Genomic DNA, 14,016 nt, shown 5'->3' on the forward strand with positions numbered 1-14,016 from the left:
GTTAGTTTCAGACCAAAAACTGAGCTGAGTTAGTTTATATTTTTTTCATGAAGTTTCGAAGACTGCGGCTTGTGTGTCTTCGAAGCGTTGGAAGAAAATAAAAATATAATAATAATACACGAAAACCGGGATGAAATCTGAAAACTAATTTTATTCCGATGTCTAACTATCACGCAAATATATTAGGAATCATTAAATGCTTAGCTTAAATCATAATTGTGTAGACTGTTGAGACGTAATCATCTCTCGTCAGTCGACATTATATTGGACCCCACTCTACTCACCATCGGGTGCAGTGGGCTTACAGCCGTGCCCGTATCCAAAAAATTGCATAGCTCAAATATTTTCCATACTCGTGTGCACCGGGAACTATGTAGTTATCTTCTATGTAAAATTCACAGCTATGCGAGGTAAGCTAAACTAACATAGCCCGCTTTCAGTCATATCATTGGTCTTTTACACTACCTACATCTTTTTTTCACTTTAATGAATCGATACCATGAGCTAGAGGTGCGCCAGAGAATTGTAAGATGACAAAATACCCAACAGATTCCCCTTCGCATAACTTATCGCAAAAATCAGTAAAATATAATGCCAATCGTATTTTGATCGATCATCAAAATAGTACCAATCAGATGATTTTTTGATATGCAAAATAATCTGTTTCGATTGGTTTATTCTTGAGACCAGGTCGAAGATTAAGTTTGAGATGTTTTTGAAATAGGCCCTACGACAAATCGTTTCTAAACTTAAAAATATGTATAGCATCTAAAAGCCACTTTACAGTGACAGAACAGAATACTGGTTCTTAATCATCCAATTGATCCTATTGAAAAAACTGAATAAAATATGGCCAATATCCGAAAATCCATATTCTATCAACTGAGAAGCCTACATATCTAGCACGTGACTACGAAATATAAGCACCGTCCCCGCCAATATTTTCATAACGATATTCAACGGACCCCACTTCAAACGTCCTTCCAATTAATTTCGTATAAAAACAGGACGCACAATATAGCTTCTGTCAAAGCAGAGAAAAGGGTATATTCACTTCCAGTCCGCTGTCAAAAAAACACTACTATGAAAGCGCGTTAAGATCTATTTGTAATACAATGGATTGTTTTATGAGTGGATTTGTTGGATGCTTTGTTGGGAGTGGGTTTTTTTTTTGGAGACCTGCCATCGTTTTCACCGGGGGTACCCTGCTAACGGTGTACAAGCGATTCCTCGGCTTAGCAATCACGGCAGTCCTTGTGAGGATTTGGTGGGTCCTACCTTTATCGCTGAGGGTGTCAGCGGACGGTACGCTGGCGACCCACGGCTATCTGGTCACAGGGCCCGGGAGGAAGAAGGGAAAGGACGGAGGGAAGGAAGAGAAAAGGAAGGAGAAGAAGCATTCTAAACATGGTTGGAAGGGAGAGGGAGGGGAAATGTTCGCGAACCCTTATAGGCCTGGCAAATATTTGTGGATTGTACAAATATTCGATTCGAAGGTCGAGAGGTTGTTTATAATTTAAGTCCACGTTATCGTAACATTGTGAGTTATTTTTGAACTAATGTTCGCCAATTTTCATACCGTACGTACACTCTAGAAAAGCAACAATAAATTGCGCCGAATAATGCATAAAATTTATATCGGGCTCAAAATATGAGACAACCTCGCCATATCGATGTCCAATGATTCGTGCAAATGGCCAACATTAGAATACAAACACGTAGTCATGTTCGAAAATCGTGCAATTTATAAGTCGATTTAGAGTTCCGTTGGGTTGTAAAATAAAAATTAAAAACCAAGTTGAATCACCGGCGTACTTATTGCCTATTTAGCTTGTAATCTTACGTCCGGACATCGGAGTCTTCACCGAAAAGTGCCTGAGCACTACAAAACACTTATACACATGTTATATGTACATTAGCTGGTGGTTGGATGTATTTTATATCCTTCTGAATAGCGACCACCGTACACTAGGTGCTAAAACCCGCCATAGTGGCCCACTTAAGTGTGTCGCGTTCCGAGATCAGCCAGTGTATATCCGGCTCCAACAGGCCGGTATAATTGTGTCGACTGCCGTGGAATAATCATCTCTTGTCAGTCGACATTCTATTGGACCCCACTACACTTACCAAAAACGTATAAAAAAACACCTTTATATTGTGTGTAGGTATAGGATAAGAAACTTTGCGATGTCGGAGTGCTGCTTAAGGCCTTTATTCGATTGTTATACATTTAAAATTTGTATGTTTGATCTATAGATTGAAATATTTGGAGGTCCATTTTTGCTTTTTTTCTCACCTACCTTTTATGGAGATCCTTTAAAGTGATAAACACACTTGCTTTTTTGTTATCTTATGTAAAGAATGTGAATGGTATGACAGGAATGGTATATGATACTATGACCGGGCAAATAAAAAATATCACTAAGTTTTGATAAAATTTGGAACTAATTTCTAGTACTGATAACGTTAACTTTAATACAACAGTGAAAATGCCGTCTCCAAAGCAGATTTTTTATAATCTTGGTCTGCTTAACTTAAGCTTGGTCAAACGTGTGTGCAAGCTGTTTATGCTATACCCTATCCTTAAAGGTAAAATGTATGTATGAACAGTCACCCACATAAATAGCTGAGTATGTTCAAAACTTTAAACAGCGTACACTTTATGTGTTTTTTACAACATTTTTTTACAGAATTACTTTACTTCACCCAAAAAAACGTTACAATTAATTTCACCTGTACAGGCAATTAGATTTTGAATTTGTTCACCTACTTACATAGCCCACTGTAATTATATATAATGCATAAAACATATCTAACTCAATCCTTCCCCGTCTTAACATGGTAGACATGACTACACTCGATTATCAAACTCATCGTACCAACGTATAGCTAGAATATAAAAACAATAAACCCACCAAAGGTCTACCATTTTAGTACACATTTTATACAAAATTCTTGCCGATGTTTTCTAAAATGTCGTCAACGATTTACATAATGTAGTTTAGTACAGAACCCGCCAGTAAACTCCACCCGCAACTGACCACGACATACGAAAATACGTCACATTAAAGTGTTTGATTTTGTATAACAAACGGCTACTTTTTTAAACGTTTTTCTTTATCTTTATTTCATGCGAAAATTTATGATTGCTATAATTTCTAGACTGCGTGGGTTGTGACATTTTTATGGATTTCTGACTTTGTTATGAGCACGGCAAAGTGACCTGCACCTGATGGTAAGTGGGTTCCAATAGAATGTCGACTGACGAGAGATGTCCCCTCGGCAGTCAACACCATTATGACAGGTTGTTGGAATCGGATATACACAGGTTGATCCCGGAACGCGGCACACGTGGGCCACTATGGCCGGTTTTAACACCTTGTGTACGGTGGTCGCTATCCGGGCGGATATATAATGCCTATTACCTTCTACTACCAGTGAACCAGTGTACCGTACTATAGTAGTATGACTGCTATAGTTCGGTTTCATGAGACTGGATTCTAGCGCTAGGGTCTAAGAGTGAGGGCTTCTATTCTACGACATGCACATCGGTGACTTTGTACTAAAACGTGATACTATTTATTGCAAATACTTGCTTTGAAACATAGAAGAAAACAGCATGTAAGTAATTACTACAAAATAATGTTAGATGTATTTGAAATATGTAAAATCATTTTATAGACACTGATCTTTTTCTTTCTATGGCTGGAGATCAGAATTCTCTAAATCAATTAAAATTTATGGAAGTGCAATAAAATATATAACTCAAAGTCCCATTTATAAGACTCATTTTTCCATAAAAAATGTCTAAGAATTCGTTCTGTTCTCTCAACTACGTTATGGAGCGGTCCTTAATAGAAACTTCCTTTTGTTAAAGATAAGAGTGCAACAAAGAGATATCGAGTTCCACAATCAAGTTATCTTGACAGTACACTGCGGGAAAATCCACAGGAATTGAATCTAACTACCACTAGTTCAGAATTATATAAAACTTATTCCATCAAATGCTGGGTAGTTCAGTGATATAAAAATTGTTTTCTATTGAGATTTTTATCTGTAGGATGCATTGCCAGCTTTCATTGACAGTTGCTATAGGTTTGTCATATTTATTTATTTTTACTGCAGAATATAAAAATATATTAGGTTTGGCTTCATAATAGCCAGTTATTAAGTTTAATTAATAATTATATTAGGTTTGGCTTAGGTTTTGGTTTGGTTTAGGTTTAATAATTATATTAGGTTTGGCTTCATAATAGCCAGTTTAAAAACGTGATTTTACATTACCCAACGTTCTGATCACAACAATGCTTATAGTTTGCACATTCAATCTAACGGTTCACAGTAAAAGCATTCCCAAAATAGCATTCAATAATTCCTAAAAATCCCAAAATTGAATTTTCTTTCAAGAATTCCCGAACACGTCCACACTAACAATGACTCCGATACACTTAAATTTTCACGGAAAACTAATTTTGAACACTTTTAAATCCTGTTACATTTATTCAGAAACAAGAAAAAACGTTAATCTCTTTTTGAAAGAACTTCGAATGGGTAAACTTTCCCGCGCTGAATATTCTATTTCCATTTTTGTTTTGTTTCGAATTTAATTTAACACCGTTGTATTTTTATAGTCTCTCTGAGGTTTTGTTATGGGGCACTTCATCACTTTAAATATTAGGAAGGGCCAAGATAAGTTACCATGGGAAGAATTAAAATATTTGAAATTTCAGCCTGCAAAAGGCGCGGTAAATCTGGAGTCGACCTTGTTTTTTCTATTAAAGAAACATCATGGTTTGAATTAGGAATGTGCCTAATATCGAAATACATCCCCATCACATGATGGAAGGCAAATAGCCCTGTTGACGTACTCTTTACACCTGTATTATATTGCCTTTCGTTTCTTGCACCGCCACTTTGTACAAAAAGTCGTTTCTCGCCTCCTTTTTCATCAACACTGTATAAAAAACGTATGTTACAAAAGCTAAATCATCAAACGACTAGCTTCACTCATTCATTTAAATTATCCTCTACCCATTATTAATAGTAAAGTGGCATACGTATTTCAAACAAAGACAGTTTGACTACCTGGCAGAACTTACCAATCCCATTACACCACGATTGAGTAACAAGCCCGCGTACCCCTTCGAAGTTAAGTAATTGCATTGCTTGTCTTACCTACATCCTCAGGACTGTGATTTGAACTAGGGGTGTACTCGGATTATATTCGTTTTATTCTATTTGCTGCAATAACTCATTAAATCGATTTATAACAAGCTGATATTCTAATTACCAACGCGGAGTCTAATATTTTTGAACTATAGATACGTATAATAAGGACCAAAATATTTGCTTTAGTGTGCTACAAAAAAAGTTAATTGTTCTGCACTTTGTAATTCTAGCGGCGATAGCCTAGTTGGTTGTGGAACGGTCTGCCGAGACGAATGTCCGCAGGTTCAAATCCCAAGGGCACACACCTTTGATTTTTCTAAAAAAAAAAAATTATGTGTGTATTCTATGTGAATTATCGCTTGCTTTAACGGTGAAGGAAAACATCGTGAGGAAACCTGCATACCTGAGAAGTTCTCTATAGGAATTTTGAGGGTGTGTGAAGTCTACCAACCCGCACTAGGCCAGCGTGGTGGACTAAGGCCTAATCCCTCTCAGTAGTAGACGAGGCCCGTGCTCAGCTGTGGGCAAGTATATAATACAGGGCTGATATTATTATTATTATTTGTAATTCTGCCCGGATGGTATCAAAATATACAGAGAGATATTCGCACAGAACCTGTATTCAGTAAAGCATATCCTAGACGCACCACTTCATTGAATCGACGACGTTGCATGCTAAATTTTGGCGTTTGTATTCACAACACTAATTTCAACCAATAATTTAACTATTATTTTGTTCGTTACTTCCTTAAATAAAATAATCCTCCTTATAGAAAAATAGACCTTAATGTATTAATCGATGATAAATAATTCTTGATACTCCATAATGGTTGAAGTCTCCATCCTCAGATTGGGTCTCAGTCCCCCCAGTAACCTCCCTTAGTCCAGGTTCGTAACCCGTTAGTGGTTTGCCCCCAGCTTGGTCACTTAATTTCAAATAGTTGCGATTGCCTAAAACACTGACCCTAAAATGCGGCGTGTTTGTTTAAGTTGACTTTTGTCAGACAAAAAAACCTGCGCCATGTTTTAAAAATCTTGATGCTTTTAAATCTACAGTTGCTATAGTTTATTATTGGTCAATAACAGAGTGCATAATACTAGCCCACATTCAGGAAAGTAAAAATGGAAACAAATACATTCTATTCCAGCGTTTTTTCAGACCTGACAAGACACCAAATACCAGAGTCCAAATATAGCGAATACGCGCCGCTAGCTTTCAGTCTCTGCGAACTGTTTTTCGAATGGCTGAAGATACCCATTTTCTAGCACCGGTACGTGTTGTATTTTCATTTCGTGAATTCTATTTGCTTTTCGGAAGATAATGAAATTTCTATAGTATATTGATAAGCTGTCCTAATCATATTAAGTGAAATAGCGCTGTGAAGTACTCTATCAACTAAAGCTGTTTTGATTTCATCTAATGAGTTGCGTAAGGAGAACTGTGTAGTGTCACGTGATAATTAGTATTAAAAATTCTGTATTGCAAAAGCGGAACAACTGCAGTTCTGCGATGTCCCTTCGATTACTGGGCGGATAAAGTGGCACTGTTTACGTCTAGCGGCTAAAGCTTGCACCTTATTACACGGTATCTAATATTGTTAGCGAAATAAAAATGGAAGAATAACATGTGTAACAGTATATTTATAATGAAATTCTTGATGATGCTTCTGTTTATGAGCACTGGTTATCTCTCAAGGTAGCAGTACTCTGACCTCGTTCATTATAAAACGATATAACTAATAATTTATTTTCACTAGTTCATTATAGACTAATATAAAACCATTAATTACCATTTAATTCATTAAAAGCTATTACCATTATTTGAACCGTATTTTATTGCCGTATAATAATAAATTAATACGCCATTCGTTTGATCAGTTGCAAGTTTATTCATGCAGTATTTGATATATAATTGTATGGTCAGTAATTACCGTATTGGCTGAGTAATGATCGTTCAAATTCAATAATGCGTGTTCATATGCCTGTACTGTATTATCTACACACTATATTGGATTTATTAAATTATGGAGTCGATGCACTTTTTATTTAAGTGCACGGCAAAGTGACCTCTATGCACCTGATGGTAAGTGGAGTGGGGTCCAATAGAATGTCGACTGACGAGAAATTATGCTTCACACACCACAGGTTGATCTCGAAACGCAACACACTTACATGGACTATTATGGCGGGTTTTAACATCTTGTAAACGGAGGTGGCTATCGGGATGGATATGAAATATTACATATATCCTATCACTTTAGTTGCAAGAGTTAGTAAACGTTTAAATATGGTTGTGTTACTATATTAGCACGATCAGCCCAGCGTATTCATAGTCAGATATTACAAAGTGACACAATATTTCTTTGAGCCTCCAGAAATTTTACACTTTTACGTATTGCGGAACAGGAATTCGTCTATTAGGGTTTACCATTGAGTGTCGGCCTTACAAAACCTTCTACCAGTGAATGCAGGTTTACGGTAAACACTAGACGTGATAAGACGTTGTGGAAATTTTATTGGAAAATATTTTACGTTATTAAACGTTCTTGGGCTGAACATGGTAACTACTTCACAGAACTATATTTGTTCGCAGTAGTAGTAGTTTTATTTTTCAGTATAAAAAGTTGTCGATGATAGTCAAGTACATGGCCTATGTGTGCGAAGAATTCTACTCAAATCCATAAACCATTTTCTCATATACCTTATTATAAACATTTAAAAAATTTCGCTTTAAGGTGGTAGCTCAAGGTCCATTTTCATACATTTTGTTTCGGCTTTAATCTGGGTAACTAAACAAGTATTGGCAAGTAAAGAATTTAAATTCACGTCTAGTTAGTGATTAGTTCTCGCAGTTGAAAGAAAAACGTAAAAATAATTAATAATCATGGATATTTCGGCCTTTAAAATTTAATATGACGAAATTTTCCATCCAGGACTTTACATCCTGGATGAAACCGTGCCTTTTTTCGGTCAGTCACTACTAGAAACATTAAATTTAATTAGATAGTTTTATGCATTTTTATCAGTTTACGTTGTGAAGAAATAATTTTAGCAATTACAAAAGAATTCTGAAGAGCTTCATAAACTTTATAGCTGTAATGCACCAGATCATTTTAACACTTACGAAAGTATTCTAAATATCTTCTATACTTTATAGTGTAGTGATAAATTGCCAATCGAGGTTAGCCAGTATATACACGTAATAAGACCGGTTGCCATGATTCTGGCGGCTGCCGAGGTCGAGGTTTTTTACTCAGCTTTATATTTTGACTCAATACCATCAAACTCATTACGTCAGTCACATTGCCATTATACAATCATCATCATGAGCCAAACGTTTGCTGACTAGAGGCCCCTAAATATTTCCATACTGTAGTATAAATTTATTATAGTAAAAAATAAAAATATGAATTTCCTGCTATGGTAAATCACATGGGGTAGTGACAGGGTGTCACTACCTTAGGAAACCACTTGCTTTAAAGGAAGTCTACCGGGATTTGATTGACGGCACGCTGTGCTCCGATGTAGTATTAATACATTAGCAGCGTAGTTAACATTCGAGATGTTATGTTCTAAATATCGGTTATTCAAGTTTTCTAAATCTGCCTTATATTCTAACACACTAGCGGTATAAACATCGGTATTGGTAGTATTGTTTTTATCCCACCAACGATGTTTAACATCAGAGGAAGCATTACCGAACTCTTCTTAACAGACTGCAACGTTCAGTAAGGAGGTGAAAGATGAACTGTTTTTTTATTTAGTAGTGCTTTCTAATTCGAGATTGAGGCTATGTTCCTATAATTTATTTATAGTCATGACCTGACGCTGGACTGCCCACGCTACCCTAGGGACTACGTACTACATGTTAAATTAAAAAATGGACTATTTTTTTTTCTTTTTTTAGGTCGAAATTCAATAGTGTTTTTACACTAGTTAACATCCTTTTAGCAAAACAGACTGTCCTTTAAGGTTCTATAACCTTAATAATAAATATTTTGATAGACATCAAACCTTTTCCCTCGAAGAGATAGGCAGAGGCGCAACGAGGGCCAACCACTTTTCGACGCGTATGGTCCATCCCATAAACATTTTAATCAGTACCTAATTAACCTAGGCTTAATCTCCGAATAAATAATTTGATCAGTATCTAATGAACCTAGTTATTTCCGATCCGAAAATTTGTTTACATAATAAACAAACAAAGAGTGATCAAGAAATTTATTCATTAAAAAACTAGTAAATCAGCATACAGTGATAAGCCGGGTCTAAAAACGTTAAAAGCGGGATAAATAGAGTTAGTAGACGTACTAAATGTGACTAACTTTCATCCCATTAACGTTTTAATTATTCATGCTGCAAGGGAAAGTTACGTTAAATATAAACGCGATGTTACGGAGTGCGGAGGTGTGACGAGGAACGGTGTCGCATGAGAGATGGTTAAACTAAAACACCATGATAACAATAGCACCCCATTATCACTGTAACAGTTTGTGAGCTACGAAATTTTGATGCGTTTTATTCGTATTTATGATGAAAAGTCTTTAAAATGAAAATATTTTGCGAATTTTATCGGGGTTTTTATTTTATAATATTCTACGTCTCGAAGATTTTGCTACCTTCGTGGTCACAGGGCGGACTGTCCATCCATGATCACAAATGCTGCAAAGTCTTCGTAACGTCGGGAGAAAATTATAATAAACTAGCGACCCGCTCCAACTTCGCACGGGTGCAATATTTCTCCACTATTTAATGGATGTTATTATACATATAAACATTCCTCTTGAATCACTCTATCTATTAAAAAAAACCGCATCAAAATCCGTTGCGTAGTTTTAAAGATTTAAGCACACATAGGGATAGAGGAAGCGACTTTGTTTTATACTATGTAGTGAAAAGTCGCAATAAAATCCGCAAAATAGTATTATTTTGATATCTAACATTCGCGTGAACATAAGAAATCAGAGAAAAAAAGATTATATTGTAAGAATGTGCAAAGGTATGTGAGAAAAATATTTAAATTCTGTAATCGGTTTCATCTATAGAATGAAAAAAAGCGTTAGACTGGGCTTGTGATCGAAAGACGTGAATTAATTTATTTGTTGTTATAGATATTCTTCGTATAGCCAAGTAAAATTATCTCACACAACGTAAATACGCCTTTATAATAAAATATCTTTCTTGGAACAATTCTCATGACAGATTTCATTCGAAAAGAGCACAGATCAAAGTAACTAAAAGTTGAACTAACTACTCCCTAAAACTAAACCAGCACAATATAAGAATTTCAGTTTATAAGAACTCGAAAGAACTTCCTAAAACCTACTTCAATAATACCCGGTCTGTTCCAACATTTCATGGCTCCGAGACGATCCAACAATGCCCTTTAGAAACCTCAAGAGCGCGTACAATGGCGAACAAAAGAGTTGTGCGTGACGAACTCAACAGTGATTTAGTAGTGTTACGTGGGGTTAGAGCACAATAATGCATGTACTTATCTGCAAGGGTGTACAGCGACTGTATACTAAAGGAAAATTATAACGCGGTTTAACAATAGAGAAAGAATTATTATATCAGCATATCGTTATTTCTTTCCTAACTCAGATGGTATTTATTTAAAGTTTGTGCTTCTAGTATGCTAAATATTTCTAAAGGTTTCTTAGACATGAAAGAAACTGCTCAATGGATAAATATGAAATTTGATTGACATTATTAAGGTTACTTATTATCTCGTAAAATTAATAAAGCCAGGATCCGTTGTGGCACGTATTTTATAACACCAGGCGGCGAAGTGAATGTAAAAAAAAATGATTTACTTCAAGAATATATCAATTCGAACAGGCTACTTTAATAAGATTCCTAAAACACCTTTCGTAGTTTTAAAAGCGTCCCCCGTTACAGTAGACCACCTACAGGGTATTTGCATGAAAATTCGTCGGATTTCCATCCGAAACGAATTTGCGGCTTTGTTGGACGATGGAATATCGTGGATTCTGGCGAAGTGCTGTGCCGTTGATTGAAGATTTTTATACTGAATGCTAAGCAAACTTGTCCAGACTAGAACTAACCAGAACGCAGAATTGTGAAGCATTTCTTATCACCTATAGGTTGAGAATGTCTAATTTTCTAGTAATTAGGTACACTATGTGATTAAAGCTATAACATAATATTGCATGTATACGGTTAGACTTACTCAATGAATGTTTTAAACTACAATTATAGAACCGAATAACTCACATCGTCACCAGAAGTTTAACCCGCATTTCTATATACATTATTTTAAGTATAGGTATTACAAACCCGAAATTAGTTTGTTGAGAATCAGAAGCACAATCCATTGCATAATTTTAACATATTATGTTATATTTTATCCCAAAAATATATTAAAATTTCGTCAAGCTTTTGTATTAATAGAAATCCGGCGCATATCGGTCGCACTCCTACACCGCCCATTACAAGCATACCCTTCTCCGCCCCGCGGCCCCGCACACGTACCGCTCGCTCTCGGCGGCAGCGCGGGCGATGCGCTTGATCTTTCAATTTCCCGTGAGTTTTTATTATGTGAACTTTTATACCAAAATTTCATTTGGTTAGGCTTTATGGTAAGTATACAAAAATCAATATTGTAATACTAGTGTGACTTAAAGTGCGTTGTTAGTAATTTCAAAATTTATTTTAGACATTTTGGCGCTTCTTAAAAGCGGCCCCCCTGCCGTTCTAACTACGCTACACTTCTGCTAATCGTATTACTAAGCTAATAATTTGCCGATACTGCAACCATCATATCTCAAGTCCATCAGAATGCCAAGAGCGTCAAGGATCCATTTTCATCTGTAACGAAATCAGCGGAGGAAAGCACTGTTATACTATAGGAGCACAAGAATTAAAAATAAAAAAAATAGTGCAGTGCAAATCATTGAGAAAACTAATGGCGATTGCTCCTAGCAACCCTATTATGAACGCACAAAATTCTCTTAAAATCATAACAGCAGTTTATTGGAAGACAAAAATGTACCATCATGTTTTCCCGAAAATTTTCTATGTCACGTAACATAATTTTATTTCGATAAAATACACACGGCGAAGGAATTTCCCTATATTCGTAAGAAAGTTAGTAAAGATGCTGATATGAGAGTTAACGTCCCTTGCCCGGTGACACGTGAAACTCGCGCTTGTGCTGGTTCCACATAGGTGTCAGCGAAACTGGTTTCTAGTTTAGTGCAAATTACGTGTTTGAATGAAATTGTTAAAGTATATAGAGATGAGCAATTTGGTACAGAATGATCGATAAATAAACATAATACTTCAATGTAGACTGGCTTATTGGCGTATTTGTATTACGTGGGCGGCACGACCACCGCTCTGAGGGTTCAGGATCAAATTCTAGGTCGAAATAATTCATATTGGGTATTTCTGCTTAGTATCAAACCGGAGTCTGGAATTTGTGTCCACTATGACGATAGGATATTCCTCTATTTCTTCATTCAAACACACATGATGTTTTTGCCCTCATTACATCTCTGCCTACCCTTCGGGGATAAAGCAGTGGTGTGTGTCTTTTGTTTTTAATACTACAAATATTTCGAATCGAAACCATTGCAGTTTGAAATTGTGTTCGTATCATAAAATATTACATCATGGCTCATAATACATTTTTAGTTTGTTTTTGTTCAATTTGTTAGTTGTGGTTGCCTGTAACTGGGTAGTTTGATTTGTGTATTTGCTTTGTTTTGATCTTAATGTATCCACTGGCTGGCGATCCAAAAAATATCCAAGTTTATTGTAACACAGAAAGTTACTCCTTTCTGTAATAACGTTTCGTTAAAATATATTTTCAGCATTAGAAACCACGAGAACATGTCAATTCCAATCCATGATACCATTTCACAATAATGGCAGCTAAACCTGCACCGACCATTGGCAATCTACTGAACCAGATTCTTTACCATCTCCATTCTCCAAGAGCGACAGAATATAGTGAAAATGGCAAAACGGTTACAGTGTAAACACGGCATAACGAAAAATAAATATAACCCAACTGACCGGAAAACCGTATGATGGATTTTATGATTGTGTTTACTAGTGTGAATTGCGGAAACGCCGGCATTGCGAGCAGTTTCTGTTGCTACGAAATCTGTCATCGCTCATTATTCGAAACGTTGAATTACCCTTTGTTTAAAACGTGCGTCACTTCATCCGCGTGAAATTTTATTTGTGTTTCTCGTCGTATTTCTTGATTTTTATAGCATATCGCAATGTTTTATCTTCTTCACCAATATATTGGCATTTTACGATATTATTCCTTATTAATTAATTTGTTTAAAACGTGTGTAATATCACTGTAATGAGACTTCACAATTAGACTCATTTTCTTCCACTATAGTTTCGTTGTAAGCTCCAATCCCATTAGTCTTGAATTTATACCGATCTGGAACTAAAGTTAAGCTTCTTAGGTTTAAAAACGTCAGTGGTAATTATCATTTCCATGGACTAAGGCCTAATCCCTCTCAGTAGTAGAGGAGGCCCGTGCTCAGCAGTGGGCAAGTATATAATACAGGGCTGATATTATTATTATTAATTATCATTTCATAGAACTATTTATAGTTAAGATAAAGTAAAACCTGTTTTAGGGCCGCCGTCTTTCCTTTTTCCTTTTAAAGTTTAAGCTTTCAATATAATAAATAAGTTCCATAGTTTACCACATAACGAGGTTTTTTTTTCTGGTCAAGCTATAAATTTTCAATTTTAGTTTTCTTTGAGATCAAATGGCTACAATAAAATTAGCTCGAAATCTATCTTTAACAATTTCAATTGATATAATAGATACTTTGATGATTCATGTTTAAA

The sequence above is a fragment of the Manduca sexta genome, chromosome 28 (assembly GCF_014839805.1).
Source record: "Manduca sexta isolate Smith_Timp_Sample1 chromosome 28, JHU_Msex_v1.0, whole genome shotgun sequence".
Classification (NCBI taxonomy): Eukaryota; Metazoa; Arthropoda; class Insecta; order Lepidoptera; family Sphingidae; genus Manduca; species Manduca sexta.